This window comes from Leguminivora glycinivorella, chromosome 3 (assembly GCF_023078275.1).
Source record: "Leguminivora glycinivorella isolate SPB_JAAS2020 chromosome 3, LegGlyc_1.1, whole genome shotgun sequence".
Classification (NCBI taxonomy): domain Eukaryota; kingdom Metazoa; phylum Arthropoda; class Insecta; order Lepidoptera; family Tortricidae; genus Leguminivora; species Leguminivora glycinivorella.
This window is the reverse complement of record NC_062973.1, coordinates 23833014-23859349: the sequence shown is the minus strand read 5'-3', so window position 1 is coordinate 23859349 and position 26336 is coordinate 23833014. Positions and strand designations below refer to the sequence as shown.

At 37.3% G+C, this 26336-nt stretch overlaps 1 protein-coding gene across 1 annotated transcript in view; it reads right to left on the bottom strand.

Moving 5' to 3' along the window:
• The window catches only part of LOC125224951, a 108038-nt gene extending 83515 nt beyond the window's left edge, over positions 1–24523 (bottom strand). Inside the window, exon 1 of the mRNA XM_048128470.1 lies at positions 24205–24523. The gene's annotated coding sequence lies outside the window, so the exon portion shown is untranslated. The remainder of the gene's footprint in view (positions 1–24204) is intronic.
• Between the last annotated feature and the right edge of the window lie 1813 nt (positions 24524–26336).

Here is a 26336-nt window from a genome sequence, read left to right as displayed (position 1 = left end):
TGATTCCGGCTCGCGTTGCTACATAGCAATTATTGGGCTACCAAGCCTAATATACATATGAAAGAAAGAAATTTTTGTTAAAATCTTGGACAAATACATCTTTATTGACCGCTGCGCTAAAGGAAGTTACCGCTTCCCCGCTCCTTAGCCAATGAGAAAGCCTCAGATCATGAGATCACATGTTAGAAATGTTGTCAAATGCAAAGAAACGTTAAATCGTAAGTACCAACAATCTTTGCACGCGCGACCACAGATAAGATATTACTTCATTTTTGCCAACCCTAAATAATCGAAAGGGCGGTTCCCTTTCGATTATTTCTTCGGTTTTGTATGAAGTGTCCTTTCTGTGTAATTCAATACATAAACAAATAAATAATTGATGTATACATCCCACTGCTGGGCACAGGCATGTATGAGAGGGCTCGGGTTGTAGAAAGGCCTTTACGGTGTGGCACGTGAGTTATAAAAAGAACCGTAAATGCGGGGCGTATGGAAAAACGTAAAAAATTGGTATTTAGATACGTACAGGTTCAAACTTGAATGTGGATTAATATGTTATCTTAATTAAAATCTATTAGAACTGGGTAGAGCTAAAAACATAATACATTTTATATTTAAAGTTATATCCAATTAGGCTATGTAAAATTTTCACCTCTAGTTCCTTTTTTGTAAATTAAATTAAAATGAATTGATATTATTATAATTACCTATTTATTATTATTATTTTTTTAGATGATTACTTTGACATTATTAAATTATTAGATTGAATTGATTGCATGAGATAACCCTGTTTGACTGTTATTGTTTTGATATTTGATTGTGATATTTTAATTAAGTAGTGTAACTATATTATTAATATATTTGTATGCCAATAGGCACGACATAGTGATACTGAAAACAATTATTGAACATCTTGTAACTTACCTATGTTGAACAAATAAATCTTTGAAATCTTTGAAATCCTTTCTTCGCTACTTTAAGTGTAATGTAACATTATACACGTATACCCTATTATATTTTACGTACCCTAGTATAGTTATATATGACAACTCTATCTGCATGTATGTGTTGTGGATTTATTGTCATAAATAAAATTGTAATGAAGAATATAAGTAGGTATCCATTGTCATTGTCAAGTTTGTAAAAAGTTAGAATAATATATGTAATGTACCTACCCTGACAGCAGTTTGGAAAATATATTCCACCACACTAGCTTATAAAGACCAAATTTTATCATGAGTAAACTGGGAAGGATATTGCGATACATATTATGCACAAGAGTGGTAAAGGAATTAGATGCAAATTTTGAGTCGTTTCCTCATGTTGACCGGTGGAATTGACGATTAAGCGGAGGTGTTGAACGGTAAATATTTAATAGCGTTCAATGTAAGTTGGTTAATTGAACATTTTAGACAAATACTTCCTTCATTTTTGTAAATTATCTCATTTGCCAAATATAATTGTATCTGACGCGCTCATACCTATCCCACACTTCGGACAATGGCGATCAAAATATTTGTATGGAAGAGGCGCGATCCTACGCACACAGTCCAAGCACGTGGGTTTGACTGGTCGCGTTTTTGACAGACGGTAACGTTTTTGCGTCGGGGGTTAAAAAGAACAGCGTCCTAACACGGTTACTTAATAGAAACCCAAAACTGAGTCATGGCTGTTTTCTATGTATATATCATCATCATCATCATATCAGCCCTTTATCGCCCACTGCTGAGCATAGGCCTCTCTTCTAGTACGCCACTTGTCCCGGTCCTGAGCTAGTCTCATCCAGTTGTGGCCCGCAATTTTCCGGATGTCGTCCACCCAACGAGCCAACGGATGCCAAGCGCTTCTTACATCTGTGAGCGGCCACCATTCTGTTAACATTTTAGTCCATCTGCCATCACTCTGCCTAGCAACATGTCCCGCCCAACTCCATTTTAGTTATATATATATGTATGTATTTATCTATTTAAGTATGGTTTAGTATAGGTTTTTTTTTACTGTATTTATTTTATTGTGAGATAGTTAATAAATGATTTCGGTGATTTGATGTTGAAATAAATTATTTTTAAGTATGTATATCGTCGCTTAGCACCCATAGTACAAGCTTGGCTTAGTTTGGGGCTAAGTTGGTCTGTGTAAGGGGTCCGCAATATTTATATATATATTTTTTTTTAACTAAACTCTGTCAAACACGTCTGTCAGTAAATAATAAAGAACAAAGAAAACTATAAGTATCCTTTTCTTTAGTACCCTAAAGAAAAGGATGCATATAGTTTTCTTTGTTCTTATTTACTGACATACTTTCTCTGTGATGTTTACGCTATCCACTGGTAACTTGTTTTAAAAACGTCCATAACTCGTAGTAGCTTAGTTTCCTACATGTATCTCACAAAATTGAACGGTGAATAAAAACACAGAATATTTACATAAGTAAATATTTCGGTATACTCTTGGGTCGACACTTTAGTTTTTCGTCACGTTCCTAAATTTGTCCGATTCTGTTTTCGTCAGCCATTCTTTATTCGTCACGATCATCGATGGTCTTTCTCAACTACGGTCAATTTCGTTGTTCATCTTTATCCGTCTCGTTCTTTACTCGTCATAATCTTCTTTCGGCATGTTCGCTGTTAAATCTATGTTTTTCGTGGTTTTTCGTAGTCTTACCAACTTAGATAATGACCAAACACGAAATGATCAAAAAAGATTGAGTTGAAATAAGGAAAAGGCCAACAACTCATTAGAATCGGAACTAGAATTTAGGAACGTGACGAAAAACGAACCAGCCAAGAGTATACCAGTATTTAAAGCTAATCTCTCATTTTATACGAATTTATTTTCTCCATTTCATTTGCCTTACGCCCAGTCTTAATGGTTCTGTGAACCAGTTAAGGAGAAATCAAATTTACTATTTATATTTAAATAAAATAAAGATACATTAAGCAAGGGACCTTTTCTAAGAAAAATATTTTATGATTAATAACTTTCAAAGGTAACAAAACTAAGGCAAAAAATTGTGCTTAAATAATACATTTCTTAAGAACCTAATGCTTCATTAATAAAATATTTGTTTACTTATAAATTATAATCCGTTTATTATTATATATACCTATAGGCCAGTATAGTAAGAAATGTCTCAGAAGGTAATAATTGTCGGCCGAGGTGAAGCCGAGGTCAATATTACTAACATGTGATCTGAGGTAGCTGGGAAACGATATCGGTATCTTCGTTTAGCGCAGCGGCCAATAAGGATGTATTTGACCAATATTCTAACAAAAATTCCTTATTTTATTAGCAGATAAAGCATAAGAACACTTTTGGAATATCACGCCATTTTTAACACGACGCAAAAACGACGGGGTGCTATAAGTTTGACGTGTCTGTCTGTCTGTATATCTGTCTGTCTGTTTGTGTGTGTGTCTGTCTGTGGCATCGTAGCTCCCGAACGGATGAACCGATTTAGATTTAGTTTTTTTAGTTTGAAAGCTGAATTAGTCGGGAGTGTTCTTAGCCATTTTTTTTTCATGAAAATCCGTCCACTATGTCGCAGTCGGGGGTTTTTCAGAATGTTTTTTTTTTATCGTTGTTCTTCAACATCTCAACATATTATGTATTTATATATTCATCTACAGTCAATCCAATACGCCCATTTGACATGTCGACATGTCGTCAGCATGTTTTAAACGTACCAACATTATACAAAACAAACATCTGTCTGAATAAAATTTACAACATAATGAACTAATGTAATGTCAAATTGTATTGTAACCTAATTATATTAACACGAGGCATTTATCGACATAAAAACAGACGATTCGCTGAAAATAATTGTGTATGTATCAAAAACTACCATACGTTATGTTACCTTCCTAATCTATGTTTACACAGAGGGTCAAACAAGTTTGTCACTAGAAAAACGCGCGAAATTCAAATTACTATGAGACTAAATATAAGCATTCTTCTATACATTTTTAAATTTTGCCGCCTTTTGCCAAACATAGCTGGACAGACTTTAATTAACAGTGCGAGTTTTCAAAAAGAGAACGCCTTTTAAGACGATAGGTAGGTACAGGAGGAGTCAACACTAAGAGAAATTTGCATTGTGAATTTAACAAGTTCGACTTGTTGCGGTTTATCCGTTTGAATCAGCCAAACGTATGTTTAAAACAATATGTGTCAGGTTGTTTTTATAAAATCCACTTGTTGATTCAAATATATTGCCGATTCAAATGACAAGTAGCTTGTTGTTTGAACCAAAGAGCACGTAGGCGCTATTTTAACGAAAAAACTTGTTGAACGAACATGAAAACTGGTTGTATTTTTTCTCAGTGAATTCTCCATACAAACGCTCTCGACTATTTTCTTCCTAGTTTTTGGAGATAGAGCAATGATTTTTTCAACACGGATTATTTTTTTTTTATCTGTGTTGGACCGTTTTGATTTTTATGATATTCTAATTTTTAAAGACGCTAGAGCCCATCAAAATTTTCCAAAAACGAGGTGGTATTCAAAATTGGTGACAATTAGACAAAAAAAATAAACGGTCTCAGCTTCTCAAATTTCGTTCCGATTGATTAAGTTTTGAAGGAGGAAACAATCGAGAGCGGAACCTCGATTTTAAAGATTTTTTTGAAATATCTTTTAACTGTGTTGTTCTTAATGGACAATTTCTTTTCGATAAATCTAGTTAATAACACTTGTACATTTAACTAATTAATATTCCCAAGATGAAACGGCTCGTTTCCATTTTAGCATTTTCGCTCCTGTATCCTCTTAAACAGTGCGAATGTTCAAAAAGAGAACGACATTTAAATATGACATCATAGTGCATTGTATCTGTGGTAACAAGTTTTTAGGGTTCCGTAGCCAACTAGGAACCCTTATAGTTTCGCCATGTCTGTCTGTCCGTCCGTCCGTCCGTCCGTCCGTCCGTCCGTCCGTCCGTCCGTCCGTCCGTCCGTCCGTCCGCGGATAATCTCAGTAACCGTAAGCACTAGAAAGCTGAAATTTGGTACCAATATGTATATCAATCACGCCAACAAAGTGCAAAAATACAAAATGGAAAAAAATGTTTTATTAGGGTACCCCCCTACATGTAAAGTGGGGGCTGATTTTTTTTTCATTTCAACCCCAACGTGTGATATATTGTTGGATAGGTATTTAAAAATGAATAAGGGTTTACTAAGATCGTTTTTTGATAATATTAATATCTTCGGAAATAATCGCTCCTAAAGGAAAAAAAGTGCGTCCCCCCCCCCTCTAACTTTTGAACCATATGTTTAAAAAATATGAAAAAAATCACAAAAGTAGAACTTTATAAAGACTTTCTAGGATAATTGTTTTGAACTTGATAGGTTCAGTAGTTTTTGAGAAAAATACGAAAAACTACGGAACCCTACACTGAGCGTGGCCCGACACGCTCTTGGCCGGTTTTTTTATGATGCTGGCAGGCAGAATCATAAAAAGGAAAACAATGATGGATTTAGTCTGGGACACTGAACGATTGTTCTTGTTCGTAGTGTTTTCATCTTGTAGGCTTATCATTATAATTGAGAACATGCGTGAAAAAATGTATTATGTCTATTGATTAAATATTTAACATATTGTTTAGTTACAACAATGTGAAATCGGTTCTGAAATATTTTTCATCCACTATATTTTTTTGCTTTTATAAATTATAAATTGTATTATTGCGTAAATGTAGGTACCTATATTAAAACCAGTTATGATTTGTATTATCTTCATAATGGGCTTAAGGCCGTTTTCACATTATCCGATCCGATATCGGATGTCGGAAGGATTTCAATAGAAAAAATCCAAGATGGCGCCTGTAATGTATGGGATATCGGTCCGACATCCGATATCGGATCGGATAATGTGAAAACGCACTAAAAGAATATTACCTATAATTATTTCTGTCGTACTAATAATGTTGTAGGTAGGTATAAAAAAGATGACCTTGACGCATTTTACAACGACTGACGGGAGCGTACATCAAACTGTGATGACTGGAAGAAGACAAGGGCGGCCTTTGACCAGCAATGGGCCACATATACAATAGGTACAGTAGTGAGACACATATTTAAAAATTAAGCCACTTTTTTACACAAACTTGCCATTCAATATGATTGTGACACGGATTTCGTCGCCTTCGGAATCAGTGCGGCTCGATTAGCTGATAATAGCTAATTACTAACATAGTTTCCTTACCAACAGCCCGATTCTGATCTAACGACAATTAGTTATAGTTTTTATCTTGTTTTGATACGACTTGTATCACCATAGTGACAATTTTCGCCCAACAGTGACACTTTACCGTTCATTGCCTGTTCAACAAAAAAATATTGATGTTGAGTAATAATGTTACTTATCAACCCAGAAACAGGCACAGAATTGGCACTGTGGTGAAATAGGCCAGTTGTGACTCCGCTGATTGGTGTTTACATGCGAAATGAAGTGAAAATCGTGCGAAGATACGTGCCTGTTACCAGACCACCGTGAAGTTGGTATCAAAACCAATTCAGCCCCATAACTTATATTGTTCAAGAATCGGCCTGAAAGTGTATAATCTAACCATGACTAAAAGAAAATTATGTATTTAAATGCCCATTATATTGTAAGGTACATCGGGTCAAATCCCGACTGGGGGATAATTGTAACTTATTCCTTTTTTCCATTATCACACTATTAAATTGAGTTAAACATGTATCCACTGAACACGCGAGCCATGTATAACCCGGCCACTCTATTTAATAATGCAAACATTGTTAAACATGAAAAAAATGGATCAGTAGCATTTGTCCAGTCGAAGTTGCCCCGCTGTACCTTATTAAAAAAACGTTGTCTAAATTGTACAAAACGCATTTGGGATTTAAGTTGCATATTTATAAATGAAATTTGAAACATTCACGGTTATTTTCATTAGACTTTAGGGATATTGACCGGGATTACCTTTTTGATTTTTATCCAGCTCCCGATATTTCTCTAGTTTAATTTATTAAATGATAATTATATTTTCACTACCTAAACATACATATGTACAAAAACAAGCTAACACAGAAGAAATATGGATAAAACGACCTTGACATTTTCGCTTGGCTGAGTTTTTTTTTTGCCCATTCGTTGCACCTCGCATTGATACATTAATAATACATAAATGCAGTATTATAATTAGGATTTCTTGGCGTGTTACAAAGTACTAAATTCCAATTTTCCAATTAACTAGATGTACAAATTAGTGTGAGTTATTATGCTACAAATTTTAAGGTTAATTGTTTGTAAGTAATTACGTTATTTCAACTAATTTCATCGACTGCTAAAATTAAATCTCCATTGAAAATTAACGAAAAAAATGCACCTTCCACTATTATTTCATTTCCTATGTCTGACGGAGCGCGGCTATCTAGGATACATCCATACTAATATTATAAATGGGAAAGTGTGTGTGTCTGTTTGTTTGTCCGTCTTTCACGGCAAAACAGAGCGACGAATTGACGTGATTTTTTAAGTGGAGATAGTTGAAGGGACGGAGAGTGATATAGGCTACTTTTTGTCTTTTTCTAACGTGAGCGAAGTCGCGGGCAAAAGCTAGTATCCTATAACACTACTTATTGGATTAATAATTATGTCAAAAGAGGAGGATACCTAGCTACTTAACGATTGAACAAAGATTATATCGACACAAAATTTTAAATTTTAAAAGAAACCCATTTCCATGAAAGCGTCTTACTCCATTCATCGATTTATCATAAAATCTTTTTTTTTTTTATACTACGTCGGTGGCAAACAAGTAAACGGCCCGCCTGATGTAAAGCGGTCACCGTAACCTATGGACGCCTGCAACTCAAACAGTGTCACATGCGCGTTGCCACCCCATTAGAAACTTGTACATTCCCTTTTGCTGTGTTAAGTACACAGCAAACAGGAGTGTACAAGTTCCAAGGAGGGTTCGGGTTGCCGACGACTCAAAGGACAATAAACGGAACAAGTTAGTTCCGTAAGTCCTCCCGTCATCAGCACACCGCACCCTCGTTGAGCTCTGGCAGCCTTACTCACCGACAGGAACACAACACTATGAGTAGGGTCTAGTGCTATTTGGCTGCGGTCTTCTGTAAGGCGGAGGTACTACCCCAGTTGGGCTCTGCTCTAGATTCGAGCGAGACGATCAATCTCTAATCTAATCTCATTGTTAGAATTTCATCGTTCCAAGGTCGCCCCCGCCCGTCGAAGGACCAAATGAATATTTGACAATCAATCAGGCGATATATCGACATAATTTATTCTGGGAACGAAGGCCATACACATACATATACCAAAGACATATATATCTCCGTATAGACAGATAAAGTCTAAGAAAAAAACGTACCTCAGTACCATACAGAAAAAGGTATACGGTGACCTACATGGCATTACACCTTTGGGGTACGTTCAGCTAGATGGCTCTAATATTAATATTTGACATTTTAACACATATCAACCTAAGAATATGAGCCAAATTGTCGAAACTGAGGTTTAAAAGTTTTAAGCTTGTTTCGAGAGATGGCAGTCTATGCGCTGTGATTACACATTTTACTTTGACAGTACCTCTCTATAATACTTGATCCTCTTTGCATATATATGTCGCAGTAAGATAGATAAAGCCGTTATATAGTTATAACCCTAGGAATATAATTATACGTCGTAACATAGTTAAACGAAAGCGATTAATTGCTATCTTACTAGGAATATAACTATAATACTAAACTAGTTTAGTCATATAGTTATATGACTGGATTCAGTTTAGTGAAATGATTGTAGGCAGGAGTGCGGCGGTGCGGCGGAGGTATAGTTATAACCCTAGGGATATAATTATATGCCGTAACATAGCTAAACGAAAGCGATTCCTTACCATCTTACTAGGAATATAATTATAATACGTTACTAGTTTAGTTATATAATTATATCACTGGATTAAACTTAGTCTAGGGATATAATTATAATACGTCTCTAGTTAAGTAATATAGTTATATAACTGGATTAAGTTCAGTAGTATAATTGTAGCAGTGTAGTGCGGCCACTGTTACGTTTTAACTAATATAGCTTGGATTCGTTTGTTTAGTAACCAAACCTCGTGTACTATGTTCGGATCGATACAAAATAAACTTTGTTCTAACGTCAGTGACGGTGTTGTTATTCCAAATCGTCCCGCTATACGTATTATAAAACACTGATTTAAACTTTCACGATTTTTACACATATTTAAAATTGCAAACGGGACTTAATACATAGTAATACGCGATTAAGTCCCATTTGCAATTTTAAATACCGTATTATAATTATATTCCTAGTAAGATGGTTCTGAATCGCTCCCTTATATCCCTAGGGTTATAACTATACCTCCGCCGCACCGCTGCACTCCTGCCTACAATCATTTCACTAAACTGAATCCAGTCATATAACTATATAACTAAACTAGTAACGTATTATAGTTATATTCCTAGTAAGATAGCAATTAATCGCTTTCGTTTAACTATGTTACGACGTATAATTATATTCCTAGGGTTATAACTATATAACGGCTTTATCTATCTTACTGCGACATATATATACTTAATGTACTTATGTGTTGTGGTTTGTGGTTTTAACTAGCGTTCAGGAGCAAATTAGCAATTTACTGGGAAAATAAGGTATTTGTACTAAAATTGTTATTTATGGTCGCCGTATACGCCTTTGAGACAGGAAATTTCAACCCCTGAGTTTGCACATTATCCGATCCGATATCGGATGTCGGACCGATATCCCATACATTACAGGTGCCATCTTGGATTTTTCCATTGAAATCTGTCCGACATCCGACATCGGATCGGATAATGTGAAGATGGCCTAACTGTCGTGACCGAGACTCGGTGGCCTAACCCTGCTGGTGGAGACATCCGCCGCGAATGCAGATGGCGCTGCTTCGATTTAAGCAGCCGTGGGGTAGGAGTCCAGTTTTTCATATAACGAGTAATTATAGTTTATTTTAACAAATTTTTGAAGTGAATAATAAACCGAGTACAATTTGAACTTTCTGTTAGGAACATTGTGTTAATTATTAATTCACACTAAACCATGTATGGAAAAGTGTGCTATTGGCCCTATCTAAGCTACCCATAACCAAACAGGATCGATTATTATAGAGAGTTACTGTCAAAGTAAAATGTGTAATCACAGTACATACACTGCCATCTCTCGACACAAACTTAAAACTTTTGAACCTCAGTTTTGATAATTGGGCCCATATTGTTAGCTTGATACTCGTATGTGCTAAAATGTCAAATATTAATATTAGCGCCATCTAGCCGAGCGTTCCCCGAACGTAACGCCATCTAGGCCACCGTACCTTTTTCTCTATGGCTTTGAGGTATGTTTTTTTCATAGACTTTATCCGTCTATACGGAGTTACATATGTCTTTGCCATAACTTTGCTGATAATTTGGTCAACCTCATATTAATATGTCTCGATAGTTAGGTACATACTATAAATAAAACTTAAATAACCTTCATCAATTACATTCCAAAATAGTACAAAGGCTAATCTCTTTCTAATAAATCTAATAATACACTTGTAGCCAAACAGCCCCGGCCTTCATCAATCCTCTATAATAAGGTAATGGCGCCTATTAACGTGGTACTTCAGGAAGATTTCAAAAAATGATTCCAAAAAATTACTTCAGGAAGCGTATCAAAGCTCGTTAACGACCACAAATATTTTTTTTATGGAAGAGTATTTATTGAACTATTAGTTTTGAAGAGTTTTTGGATCATTTTAGTTTATTATATGTCATAAAATAATTATTGAAGCCAGAATACCTAAATTTTCTATTACCGTGGTAATGAACAGGCTGCGGTTCTATTAACGCGAATTGAGATTTCATTACCGAGGGTATGAATGACAGTGTTTTTCTGCCATCGGTAAATAGAAACCCATCTCAAAATTCGAAACTTAATACCGACGGTTGAATATACAAATTACGACAAATACATATACCTATACTATCTTCCTTTATGAATACCCACAGAAGACTCAGTTTCATCTCAGAAATCTGTACTTACGGTACTCTAAATGTCATATTTTGATACAAGACTAATATGTCGCTCGGTAATAGATACTTCTTTAGGAACCTATTACCGACCCAAACAAATATTGCATGGATCGGTAATAGATTCTTATACATTCCATTACCGAGGGTTATCCGATCGTACCATCGGTGATAGGCATAAATTGGAGTATAATAAAATCTAATTCCGACCAATAAAAACAATGTCATACAGATGTATTTTCATTACAAATCAAAATAAAATATTGCAACTTTATATTAAAACCAAGTTTACATAACTGGTAAGTAAACATCAGACTTTATCTCAATATTTAAAAAAAATTACAAATTAACGGTTTTCATAGAAACTACGAAATCAGTAATGAAGTTTTTGCTTAAAATTAAGGTTTTGTTGAATATTTTTCATACCACGTAAATAGTTCTTTGATAGCGTGAATAGATCAAGATTGAAACAACTTTAAGACATTATATAACTGATCACAAATACTTAAAATAAAGCATAAAGAACTAATATCACTACTTTAACCATTACTGTGGTATACCACAGTAATAGAATCTACTCACGAAATGGCGCCTTTCACCGCGGTCTTTTAATTTCTACTTTAAACACATTTCCAGGCTAAACAATACGTAAAAAGTACTCAGAAGTCATGTAGAAAACTATAAACAATAATTTAAAATGCATAACTTTCACCTATTTACCACAATTATTACGTAAACTACTAAATGAGATTGGAGTTCACTTAGGTTTAGCGTCACGCGTCAGTATGACACAACCTCTTTTTGCGGCCCCGTGTCAAAAACTGTCAAATAGCGAGTGTCTTCTTTCATTCACACTCTCTAGCGCCTGTATGTGCGTTAGTCAACTAAACAGGCTTCCTTTGTGTGAGTAACTTTATTTAGGAAATTGGTCGGTTTGCCTATAAAATGCGTATTTGCAAATGCGGCGGTAATGGACGTCGATTTCGATACCCGCGTTGATAGCCGCCGTTACCTTAATTTCATCAGGCAATCCCTATCGCACTTACAAATAGTGCGATAGGGACGGCCTGTTGTTTTATCATTTATCGCGCAACCATGCCCGCCTGAAATATATACTCTGTCAAAAAGTCTGTCAGTAAATAAGGACAAAGAAAATTATAGGTTTCCTTTTCTATAGCACCCTGAAGAAAAGGATGTATATAGTTTTCTTTGTTCTTATTTACTAACAGACTTGTTTGACAGAGTATACATATTTTAGTAGATATCTTTTATAGTGTTTTTCCGCACTATTTCGCAAAATCTACTGATAAACGTCCTACAATACAGGTATTACTACTACTTCACTGGCTCAGCGACCCAAAAAGGATCTTGGCCTCCGACACAAGAGATCGCCACTCTGCCCTATCCTGCGCCACTTCACGCCAGTTTGCACGATACAGGTGCAAAGAGGAAATTCATAACTCGAGTTGATAATTTCTCGTCACTCGTTTCGTCTCGTTTTAATGTTTACTAACTCTAAGTATTCTCAAGAGTCCCCTGTGATTTTCATATTTCTGACAATTAGACAAAGTACCTCTATATTAATTTTTACCTATTCTAAGTTAAATAGTAACTGTTATCGACATTATATTTATTATTACTTGTATCTTTCTCATATTATTACTTTGGTCGAAGACAAATTTTTCGTCTTAAAAGACTGGCATCCAATCTCCAGACACTTACTTATAAGGTATGATGGATATTATATTTGTGCTTCAATGTTTTAATTTTATATTCGTATAAGCGCCCAGGACTGTGCACATTATAGAAATGATTCTGGATAAAGCCTCTTTCACAAGATTACGAATCTCTTAAGTACTAAAGAGTCAGTCGACTCACAAAGAAACATTCAGTTTGTGAAACGGCTGGAAATCTGATCGGTAGGTTTGCCAAAATAAATAAAAACTGTCGACATTTTTAGAAAATATTGCTATCTTTGCTAAAAGGCAAACAAACACACTTTTGTTGCCACTGGTGGGAGCAGGCAGGCAATCATAGTCGCGCAATAAATGATATAACATCAGTCAGGCCTTCCCTTTCGCACTATTTGTAAGTGCGGTAAGGAAGGCCTGATATTTTATCCATGCTATCGGTGCAGGCGACAAATCGTGATGAGTGGCTGAAGAAAGGGAAGGCTTTTGCTCAGTAGCAAATAGCAATGGGACACAAAATATGGTAAAAAACAAAGACGAATCACAGAATGATGGTAAACAATGAAGGTCTAGAGAGTTTACAAGTCCGTCACCGGTCTTAAAGTTCTTCAAGGTTTGAAGATGGTATATCTGTGTACAGATGTAGTGCGAAAAGGGTTTCCTTCGGAAACGTTCGTATTTGTCATGCTAGTTCAGTCAGTGTCAGTACATCTTGTACTGACACTGACTGAAATAGCATGACACGTTCGTACGTTTCCCTAACAATACGAAGGCAAATCTTTTCGCACTACATCTGTATGAATTAACGCAGGCGACAGTTTATTCCAAAGTGTATAAATAGAAATGTGAGTTGGTAAATTTGCATCCTCTTGTCACTTACAATATATAAAGCAAAATCGCCCCCCGAGCATGTATCCCTATATTTATATACCGGGATTAACTCAAAAATCATAATTATTTTCATGCGGTTTTCAATCCATTAAGTGTTTGATTACGAAGGAAAGTTTTGAGAGCAAACCCACCCCACTCCGTACGGGTATAACTTCATGAATATTCAGATAAAGTATTTTTTCGTGAGGTCGAAAATTGCAACACCGAAATACCAATAGTATAACAATTTTAGCAACGAAAACTTACTAGCTTTTCACTGAGAGAAATTTGCATTGTGAATTTAACAAGTTCGACTTGTTGCGGTTTATCCGTTTGAATCAGCCAAACGTATGTTTAAAATAATATGTGTCAGGTTGTTTTTATAAAATCGACTTGTTGATTCAAATATATTGCCGATTCAAATGACAAGTAGCTTGTTGTTTGAACCAAAGAGCACGTAGGCGCTATTTTAACCAAAAAACTTGTTGAACGAACATGAAAACTGTAGGCCTAGCACATGATGGCCGCGGGAGTATGTCGCCGCGAGATAGACTACCCGTCCTTATGTCATTAATACAGTTAGAAGAAGACGTGGCATCTATCTCGCGGCGACATACTCCCGCGGCCATCATGTGCTAGGCCTACTGGTTGTATTTTCTCTCAGTGTTACTTTGGTTAGTTTCATGAACTGCCAGATTGCCAGAGCGTACATCAGAATAACAGCGCCCTCTTGACAATAGTCATATATTTTTGGTCAGGCTTTAATCATGTATTTAAAAAAAAATGAGAGCATAAGCGGTGCTCTAAAACCTAAACGCACATTGGCAACTATTCTAAATAACGACTGACATTGTAACCTGCTCCAACTAGTGGTAAGAAGTGTCACGTAGGGTTAGTTATAGTTATTAATACATTACAAACAGACCGGGTCTCGTAATAGACCGGTTAAACAACTATCCTAGTTGCCACCCGTTCGGTCGGTTGCTATTTTACTTTCGTGCCTTCGGGAACCTTCGAGAACCTTCGAGATTGTTCGGGATCATACCCGTAGAAGATGGAACTGTTTATTGTGCGTATGACTTCACTTCATATCATGAGAATAAGAGACAGTGAAAAAAGTAAGTTTTATACTTATATCTACGCAAATTTCAGGTGGCCACAAAGGTAAATCAGCATAATAATATATAATTATGCTTCCTATATAAATGATGGATCCGCAAAAGGCTTTGTAAATGTAAATTACCACACCGAATATTATAAAATACAACAACCAACCAACTTGGGCATTAAGAACATTGAATAATAGCCAAAAATCGCGGGAACTTTATAGCTAAAAGCAGAAAAAAGCTTCCTGGAAAAATACTAAAAGATTTGATCAACAGTCTTATCCAACATAGATAAGAGGAAATTTTGCTGTTAGTACATTTTACTCGTCAATGTATTCAATAAAATATAAGCCCCTTGACCTCTGGACTACGCACCACGTTTTTCCTAGAATAGACCAAATCCTTGAAAGCTTTCGTTTTGCAACTTAGAACGGTTTCACACTACCACAGAAGATATAATAGTAGCACTACATCCGATCGGAATCCGTGACAATAAGATTCGTCATAGCAGCAGAACTACTTTTAGTTGCATCGAATTGGCATGAAATTTTTTTTGACCCAAAATGTTTCCTAAGCGAGGTCTATCGGTTACCGAGTCACTATATTCTTTGAAATTGACAAATAAAGTACAACAGTTGGCGACTGCACTATTGCAGCAAGGCTAACACATGATTGGCGCAACATAGATCACGTGTCTTTTTCTTATTGTACATAGGGTAGACTATGTCTCTCGCCTATGCTAGCCCTGCAGTTGACGACCGCATGTCACCTTTGCCCTTTACAGTACAGGTGCTGGGAAACCCAATACTGCAATAAGTTCAAAGCAATTGTCTACAAATTAGATAACTGAGCACAAACAGAGTTATTTACTTAACTCGGCGCAAGCTGAATTTGATTGTGTTTAAACTGCCCAAGTTCTAACCGTGTTTCAACCGCTTACAGAATATAAGTGTAGGCCGGCGATCGTTATTTTGGTGTGTACTGTTTTGACGGTAGACATATTATAGTATTTTATGCAACTGGTGGTTAAAAGAGGTCAAAAAAGGTGAGTGGCGTGGGTAACAATTTGAGGCGAAGCCGAAAATTGTTAATAAAGACGCCACGAGCATTTTTTGACTCAGTTAAACACCGTTGCATACAATACTTTTTCTACGACCAAGCACTTATTTTGAAAGAAAATTATAAATCAACAAATACCTACTTTCAGTCATCTTAGTTATCTAGTGGACCGCCTACCATTTTGAATATGCAGTTTCAGTGCAAACATGAAAATAAAACTGTCTATGGTATGGTTCTTTGAAGCCTGGCCACTAAGACGAATCGAGCCGAGTTGAATCGAGTTCTCATACATTTGAATGCGATTCGACGCGTCGCCAATGAACGCAGCAGAAAACGAAGGAGTCTCGACTCTGCGAATTGGTTTGTTAAGTTGGTAGCAATGTATTTATTGAACTGTAACAGCTATATCGTGCTACTTCTACTAAATGTTTTCAGGGTATAGACTAGATAGACTTGTCCTGACATCTTTTATGTAGGGTTTTTAAGTTCTATGCACGACCTTGTAACTCACGAATAACAGTACGGGAGTAGAAAAAATGAATAAATAAATAGGTAGGATATTCGTTGTGTCAGATAGTCGAAGGACAAACTGTCTAGAAATAGAAGCCCCGTTGAGGGCTCCCTCGACTAAGCCAGGGAAGAAGACAATGATTATCACGTCACGTTTCACTGCAAGTATAATATACTTAGGATGAGATGATTCCATGAGCTGGTGCACATTAGCGCCGTCTACCTACATAGACGTCGCTATACGGCCCGCCGGCCATATTTGGCCCGCGAAAGGATTTTTCCCGGCTCTCCATCTGATGGAGTCAGTCCTTCAAAAAAGTGTGTGATATGGACAGCCTTCCTCAAAAATTACTTCAAATTTTGGACCCCAATGAATAAAGTTGATCCACCCCTGAGATAAAGCAAGCACGTAAAAAGTCTTAAGGGATTCTTTAGGTCCTATAAGTCATATTGCAACAGGTTGGACCTTGAGATAGAGTGGTCATATATTATGGTTTCCACCATCCGTACTCAACTTATTACTATCTTTTTCTACTCCCGTACTGTTATTCGTGAGTTACAAGGTGCATAGAACTTTAAAACCCTACATAAAAGATGTCAGGACAAGTCTATCTAGTCTATACCCTGAAAACATTTAGTAGCAGTAGCACGATATAGCTGTTACAGTTCAGTAAATACATTGCTACCAACTTAACAAACCAATTCGCAGAGTCGAGACTCCTTCGTTTTCTGCTGGGTTCATTGGCGACGCGTCGAATCGCATTCAAATGTATGAATGAGAACTCGATTCAACTCGGCTCGATTCGTCTTAGTGGCCAGGCTTCAAAGAACCATACCATAGACAGTTTTATTTTCATGTTTGCACTCAAACTGCATATTCAAAATGGTAGGCGGTCCACCTAGATAACTAAGATGACTGAAAGTAGGTATTTGTTGAATTTATAATTTTCTTTCAAAATAAGTGCTTGGTCGTAGAAAAAGTATTGTATGCAACGGTGTTTAACTGAGTCAAAAAATGCTCGTGGCGTCTTTATTAACAATTTTCGGCTTCGCCTCAAATTGTTACCCACGCCACTCACCTTTTTTGACCTCTTTTAACCACCAGTTGCATAAAATACTATTACCACCCAGGCGAAATAGGTACTCCAATTTACCCTCATTCTCTAAACCACAGTAATACTTGGCCCTTATATTACTTGATAATTTTCCGTCTACAAATTGAAATGGATATGGGCCGAATAATTGGAAAACTTAGCGCTAGAGGCGTGTGACCATTGTTGTATCCACTTAACACATTGTCTGTCTCACTATGAGTCTATGACACAAGCCGAATTGTCGCTGGTTCACATAATATAGACGTCACTTTTAATTTAATTTTAATTATAGATAACTATATTGTATTATAATGAACGGTATGAAAGAGGCTTTAGCAAAAACTAATTAAAATATTGTCTGTTAAATACCATATTTAGGCGCCAAAATTATATTTTATTTTCCTATGTCGAGCGCCTTTTAATATATAGCAATCTAAAAAAACACTCATCGCACCCAAATATGATTGTAGTATCGTAGTGTCAAATTAAACCTTCATTTGACATTTGTGAGTTCTAAATGTCAATGTCATCTATCTAATTGCTACTGGCAGGTTCACAGCGCAATTCCGAATTTAAAAAGAAAACATAAACGACATCTAATGGAATTTACATAATGTCTAACTTGTCGGTGTCAGCTGTCTGAAAATATTTAATAAATTGGGATAGATTTATGCATAAAATTACCTGCAATAGCAAATACGAACAAAGTAACAAAAATTAATGTGATATCCCGATTTCTAGCACTATTTTTTTGGAGATTCGATGTAAACTAATGACGTTATGAATATAAGATTTATTTACACTGTCAATAAAATTGTAGTGATGGTGACTTGTTGGATCCCTGGTTAAATTGTCTATAGGTACTAGCTGCCATTATCAAAAATATATACTGCGATCTTTGCGAGCTTATTTGCTGCGAATTTACTGCGAATTTATTTATTTAGAATTATTACAATTAGGTGACAAAAACGCGGCGAATTTTTTTTTCTGCAAAATAAGAATTATAATGAAATAGTCCTAAGAATAGTTCGACGCCCATGGTCAGTATAACATACCATAACTGCTGTAGTACAGTCAACAACACAGCTGTGAGTACAGACAAAGTGCCAGAAGTACCTATGTATAGACACCTTAATGTTTTTAGGGTTCCGTAGTCAACTAGGAACCCTTATAGTTTCGCCATGTCTGTCTGTCCGTCCGTCCGTCCGTCCGTCCGTCCGTCCGTCCGTCCGTCCGTCCGTCCGTCCGTCCGTCCGTCCGCGGATAATCTCAGTAACCGTCAGCACTAGAAAGCTAAAATTTGGTACCAATATGTATATCAATCACGCCAACAAAGTACAAAAATAAAAAATGGAAAAAAATGTTTTATTAGGGTACCCCCCCTACATGTAAAGTGGGGGCTGATATTTTATTTCATTCTAACCCCAACGTGTGATACATTGTTGGATAGGTATTGAAATATGAATAAGGGTTTTCTAAGATCGTTTTTTGATAATATTAATATTTTCGGAAATAATCGCTCCTAAAGGAAAAAAAAGTGCGTCCCCCCCCCTCTAACTTTTGAACCATATGTTTAAAAAATATGAAAAAAATCATAAATGTAGAACTTTATAAAGACTTTATAGGAAAATTGTTTTGAACTTGATAGGTTCAGTAGTTTTTGAGAAAAATACGGAAAACTACGGAACCCTACACTGAGCGTGGCCCGACACGCTCTTGTTTTTTATGGGATAGAAGGCAAACGAGCAGACAGGTCGCCTGATGGTAAGCGATCACCGCCGCCCATGGACACCCGAAACACCAGAGGTGTTGGAAGTGCGTTGCCGGCCTTTAAGATGGGTGTACGCTCTTTTCTTGAAGATTTGAAGGTCGTATCGGTCCGGAAATACCGCAGGCGACAATTCATTCCACAGTTTAGCTGTGCGGGGCAGGAAGTTTCTGGAGAAACGCACAGTTGAGGACTGCCAGCCATCTAAATACAGGCAATAAAGTTATGTATACATGTTTGGCACTTAGTCTGTATTGTGGTCTGTATTCACAGCCGTGTTGTTGACTGTACAACTTGCAAGTGCAGTGAGTTGTGCAAATGCAGGTTACACTATACATGTATTTAAGTAGATATAGTATGATATACCTATACCTACTGACCCTGCGCGTCAAATTATTGCAAGTCAGACTTGCGTACCGACATTGCAACTTTATTTAGAAGAACACGTACTTGTTTTTTGTAATTTTTTGTGTTTTTATATGTGGTCGGTCATATAATGTTTATGTCATCATACCAAGTTTAAAATTACATTTATCCATTAAAATTTATATTACGTCGGTCTAAAAATTAACGACATTCTGCTGAGCGCGGGACCTTCATAGAGAGTTAGTTTGTTTTCATTTAATTTTATAAGCTAATATTATTAGAGGTTAATAAATGTAAATATCCACTATTCTCCTTTTATTTGTTAAAATTTCAACGACCTATAAATGTATAACGGTATCCACGGAAGGTACGAACGTAACCTAAATATCTGTATAAAATAGTACATTGAGAGGCTGGCAACCTGTCACTGCAATGCCACAGTTTCGTTTTCTTTTAAGCCCTTATTTGCCAGGAGTGGCCCTGAAGCTTTAGTAGTTTCATGTGCTCTGTCTACCCCTTTATGGGATACAGGCGTGATTGTATGTATGTATGATTGTATGTAATAGTACATTTCTTGATTATGATTTGTTATAGAGATGGCTTAATAAACTACATTTTTAAAGCTTTTCGAAACACCCCACATAAGTACTTTTAGATGCCAGACAACCTTCAAATAAGTGTTCGTTCAACCGGATGCAGGATGTTACACAATCACCTGTTTTGCTAAAACAAGAATTCAAAATATCAATAGAATAATACATATGTAGGTACTTATATGTAATTTTTTTTTTAATTTTTCTATCTGCAATAATTGTATTCATCTAAGTACCTATAGTTTAGGTCTGAGTTGACTAGTAGAGAATGTCACTCAGGATTAAGTCCGCCATGCCCATAGTACATATAGAATAAAATAAAAATATAATTTACCTACTCGGGTTCTCACAAATCCGTACGCAATAACAACCGAAGTGAAAATAAAAATCGTGTTGATGGTTGGAACAAAAGTATAGCAGCGCTCGAATGACGCTCGCTTTTCATTGACAAGAGCCCATTTTTGGGCGCAGGACATTGCTGTGATAAAAACACCTGAGGTAAAGTCCCGTAGACTAATTGTATACTTAAATTTTACAATTTCTGACAGGCAATTTTTACAATTTCTGACAGGCAATTTCAAATTAGACACAGTACATCATTACACCAACTTGGCAATTGTGCCAGTGACTGGGTTTCCCACAATGTAGGTAGTACTACTAGTAGGTAGTTACTTAGTTACTAATTAATTACTTGACTATTTCTGTCTACTTTATTACTTTTATTAGTGACGTGACTCGTACGGCAGCAATATACCAACACATCTTGTCAGTCAAATCATCATTATTTTTTACATTTATGTGTAACTTCTGTCAAAGATAGTATCTCTCTGTCAAAGATAGTATCTCTCTGCCAAATTCGAACAATGTATGTATCTTATGAGCCACAGACATCTTATCTTATCTTAAATCTGCGGGGGCCCTTACGGATACACTTCGACCCATCGGGATCTTTTGTGCAATTACCCCCTACGATCCTAAGATCTTTCAGCTATTCAGGAGCTTCTCGACCATCTCCACGTATCGGATGATGAGGCTCATGGGTAGCTCTCTGAAGTCCTTCGGTGCCAGGTAGCCTGCTCCAAAGCCACAGACATCAGTCGGACTATGTGTAAAATAAGATTACATTAACAAATTATACGTTAATAATCAACAAAACTCTCACTAAACATTCTGTATATTTTTTACATGTAAAATGCTGAAATGGTGCAATAATAGTACATTACATCAGAGGCCGGGAAAATGAGGATTTCCGGCCAAGTGGGTATATACGGCCGAGCGAGCGTGCGAGCGAGGCCGGATAGGGATACGAGGCCGGGAATCCGTTTTCACGCCGAGGCATGTATAGTGCTTTTCTCAAACATACAATGAAATAAAAAATGATGTCGAAATTAAAAAAAAAAGTTACTTTGCATATTATGAAATCCCTTTACAGTCCTCTCGAGTTGTTGCGCCCAAAAAGCGATACTTCCCAGCCCATTTTAAGGAACGTAAAGACAATATTTCATTGCATGTTTGAGAAATAGTTATTTGTTATACAAGGGGGCAAAGTTGTATTTTAACGCCGAGTGTGGAATTGAAAAACGAGTAAGTGAAAGGATTCTATAGTTGAACCACGAGCGAAGCGAGTGGTTCGAGAATAGAATCCTGAACTTGCGAGTTTTTTAACACACGAGAAGTAAAATACATTTGCACCCGAGTGTAACACAAAACTTTTCCCCTCACTATAGCGAGGAAACTACAACGCAAAAAATGCGTTTATCACTGCTTCCAGTAGTTCCACAGGTGGTAAATCATCTTTATTACCCGATTCACCTACTTTTATCAATTTTAAAGCAGTTAATTTGATTTTATTCAAGGTCAAATTACTTTACCCACTAGTGGATAAAATGCGTTTTTACCCGCTGGTATTAAAGGACAAAACGCGTGTTTCCGAGCTAGTGAGGGGAAAAGAATATTTACTTACTTAAAACTCTATTATCTATATAAATACTGTTGAATCTAAAACTACATATATAGAAACGTAACATCCCAAATATCAGCTTCATAACTTTATCGGAAATATAAAAAAAAACACTATTTTGCGTGACACTTCATAAATCAGCATTTTTCTGGAATATCCCTTCATGACATGGCATATTGTCTTTACTTTTCTTGATCGGTAAGTAATAAATAATAGTACCTAGGTATATTGCGAAGCGCCAATGTTTCGTATCAGCAATGGTCTGCTATTCTGTACATTTTTAAAAGAAGACATAAAAGAATTACCTTCATGATGCACAAGGACGTGGCTTTTTGCACGATCAATTAGGCAGATCGTTAAAGTAATGTAAAACGTTCAACGAGATCAGTTCACGTTTTTGCGTATATGAGATAAAGCGAAAATGACAGGCTAAGGTCGGCGGCGATTTTCCTGGTGCCTTCGTGGAAAACTACGCGTTTCCATGTAGGCTTCGTAACGTAAGAGCGTACTTGAGTGTTTCCAAACACCTACGTTTGAGAGGCGCCAGTATCCATACTAATATCCATACTAATATTATAAATGGGAAAGTGTGTGTTTTTTTTATACCACGTCGGTGGCAAACAGGTATACGGCCCGCCTGATGGAGAGCGGTCACCATAACCTATGGACGCCTGCAAGTCAAGGGGTGTCACATGCGCGTTGCCGACCCATTAGAAACTTGTACACTCCTTTTTTGAAGAACCCCATACTGTAGTTCATCGGAAATACCTCGACAGGTAGGTGTCTGTTTTGTTTGTCCGTCTTTCACGGCAAACCGGAGCGAGAGCGACGAAATGACGTGATTTTTCAAGTAGAGATAGTTGAAGGGGTGGAGAGTAACATAGGCTACGTTTTGTCTCTTTATAACCCCCCACTTCCCTAAAATGGGGGGTGGAAATTTGTATGGAGCATTCCATAATTTTCGAATGTAACGCGAGCGAAGCCGCGGGAAAAAGCTAGTTTCATGTAGATGTGTCTAAACAACATATATCATAATATTTATTACATTGCTTTATGTAATGAGTTAATGACATGTTACGTGCACCTGCACCTAGCCTATAAATCTTTGGTCTCCCCTCGGGTTAAGTACCTATATGTTTTTTTAGAGAACTGTCAGCGTTTGAAAGGAAATACTTACTGACTATAAAAAATGCAAATTTATTTAAATTTATGAGTGCATCTCTTAAATTTGCACCAATTTTAGTAAAGTGTTTGACAGAATCAAGTTGAATCTAATTTATGTACCTTCACTAATACATGCGAGTTTAATAATCCAGAATAATAGTTTGTTTCGTTATGTGCTTGTAATTTGCTTGCAATGTCCATTAATTTTCCTGCCAGAGATAACTTTATTGTTCTTGTTACCTAATTGATACTTATAGCCTCATCCGAATTTAAGTATACATCCAAAATTAGCTCCGAATAAGAGTCAATGCCAAAACTGAATTTTTTTTTTCGGACAAAAACACCTAACACTGACGTATCCGATCCAAATTTTATCTAGAGCTAATTTACCCCAAGTCTTAATATCAAATCAGACCTTGTGATCTTATGACATCTCTCCTGCCTTGTCTAATTGTGTTTCCGGAAAGTTGGAAATCTTGAACGCTAAGTCAGCTTTGAATAAACGTAGATAGATCTAGGTACGGAATACCTGTCTAAGTAGGTACGAATGGTTGTGCGGGTAATTTGATGTCTGCAATAAATTCCATTCGGTTAAGTTGTAGATAGTCATCTTCTATCTAAAATCTAAGACATTGATTTGTTCGTTATTTCAAAACCTAGTCTTGTTTTTAGACCAACGAAGAGGTCCATCTATAAAGGTACATTCAAAACGTGGGTGTTGATTGAAACGCTCAAGCATTTATCAATTTAATGCGATGAAATATGATTGATAAGAAAATTGTCAAAGAATGTTAGTTTTTCAAGTGCTGTCCGCAATGTTCTTCGGCAAGTATGCGAGCTCGATCAAGCCGAGATCGAATGAAAACATCGCGGAGCCGCGCATGATAATGAACTCACGAGAGCGTTCCATTCGAAAGCCCAACCACGAAACAGTTTACTTTTAATTATTTCGTGAAATCTATGTACGTTACGTGGATCCTCTAGAGGGTAGTTGCGCAAATACGCTAAGGCTCCGCTGGATCGCCGGTTCCAATTACAGTTCGGGCCGCGCAACAAGTGCAGCGGCAGTAAACAAAGCAAAGCAAAGTGGAATACTCGAGACGGAGGCAGCGATCGTGAAAACTGGGCCGAACATGTGTGCCGCGGCCGTGGCCGGCTTCCACTCACTTTTCAATTAATAAACAACCAAACTGCAGATGACACCGCACGAGCACGGGGTCGTCGCTCCGGCGGCACTTGGTAGGCGCACTGTTTCGTTGCGAGCGACGAGCGGACCGCGCGGCTCTCGGCGCGAGACTGCCGCCTCTCCTCACCGCGGCGAACGGCAAATTCGCAACCACAGATACACAGATAGGCACGTAACGTAACTTAACTCCATATTTTATAGTTTCGTAACCGTGTTACTCGATTACTGTGGCCGTTCGAGTCTAATCGATGCGGTGGTGTCACGACTTAGGGAGCCTCGGAAAGCTTGACGGGTGCTGAGCAGGCCGTATCGCAGGTTATGAATATTCAGTTCTGGCGAAACGAAAAGTCGATACTTTGCTTTGGCGCGGACCCTTGGTTTTTAAACGCGTTATCACTCCGACTATCACTCGGTTGTTAGGTAAGGTATTTAAGTGGGTTGATGGACGGCTCGACTTGCCGTAATGTTGGAAACTGCGCCGGTACAGTCGGTGGCCTATATCGTGGCACACGCGGCTAATGTACGTGAAACGTCGAACGAAGCGATTTCTTAACACGGACTGCTAAAAAGTGGAATGCGCACTGCACTATCCATCCATAGATATTTTCTAAACACAGATTTTTTTATGATACAGGCAGCAAACGAGCAGACGAGCTACCTGATGGGAAGCAGTTATCGCCGCCCATGGCCATAAGCATCCTCAGGGGAGCCACTTAATCGTTGTCAAACTTTGAGAACCCTAAATACTTACCTACTTCTTGAAGAACCCCATGTCATAGCGCAAGGGGAATACCTCAGAAGATAGCTCATTCCACATCAACTTGCACGCCCTTGGACAAAAACGAGCGAGAGGCCCGTTTGTTCTTGGCTTGTTATTGTAAACTTATTCCAAATCCCATTACTTCCAAGACGATTTGTAGTAGAAATGATAATTTCTTTGATGTTAGCCATGATGAAGTTCGATTACAATACATATTTATTTGGGCCGTGTGGTACCGGCATCAGAAAAAAATAACAACACCCCATCTCGTTCCATACATGAGTATCGTATAAGGCGACTAAAGGAGCACTGAGCAAGGCTCGCCCGTATCACAGTATAATTAAGAGTACAGTATGGCCACTCCCGCTCCCCGCTGAAAGTGTCGCCCACCCCGTCTCGATTACCTCACAGTTACCCAAAAACACAAACTGTCGACCTGTGATATCTCACTCATACAAGCATGGTACGCGTTCACCTACACGAGCTTAGAATGTGTGCTAGGAACGCGCCTCTTTCATATATTTGATCGCCAGTGTCCGAGATGTGCCCGTATCCTTTGCGGGGTCCTTGCTCAAGAGACCTGTGCACGCCGCCAACGGCGCTAACGCACAAAAAAACATATATTTAGAACCCAACATACGTATAACAACAATCCTGTTCAGTCAATCTGCGGATAGCAGAAGGGTAAATGGAGTGTTTTGTCCGATTTTGTCACAATACTGAAATATTATACTATTATTAGACGACAATACAATACAATACAAATTCTCTTTATCGCACACCTCAATACAGGAAACAATATAGTAAGTATACACAACAACTTAAGAGGTAAAACAAGAGGCGGTCTTATCGCTAAAGAGCGACGACCGGTCTGGCTCAGTCGGTAGTGACACTGCCTAAGCCGCGGTCCTGGGTTCGAATCCCGGTAAGGGCATTTATTTGCGTGATGAGCACAGATATTTGTTCCTGAGTCATGGATGTTTTCAATGTATATAAGTATGTATTTATCTATCTAAGTATGTATATCGTAGCTTAGCACCCATAGTACAAGCTTTGCTTAGTTTGGGGCTAAGTTGATCTGTGTAAGGTGTCCCCAATATTTATTTATTTATTTATTATGTATACCTGTATTGTTGCCCAGTACCTATAAAA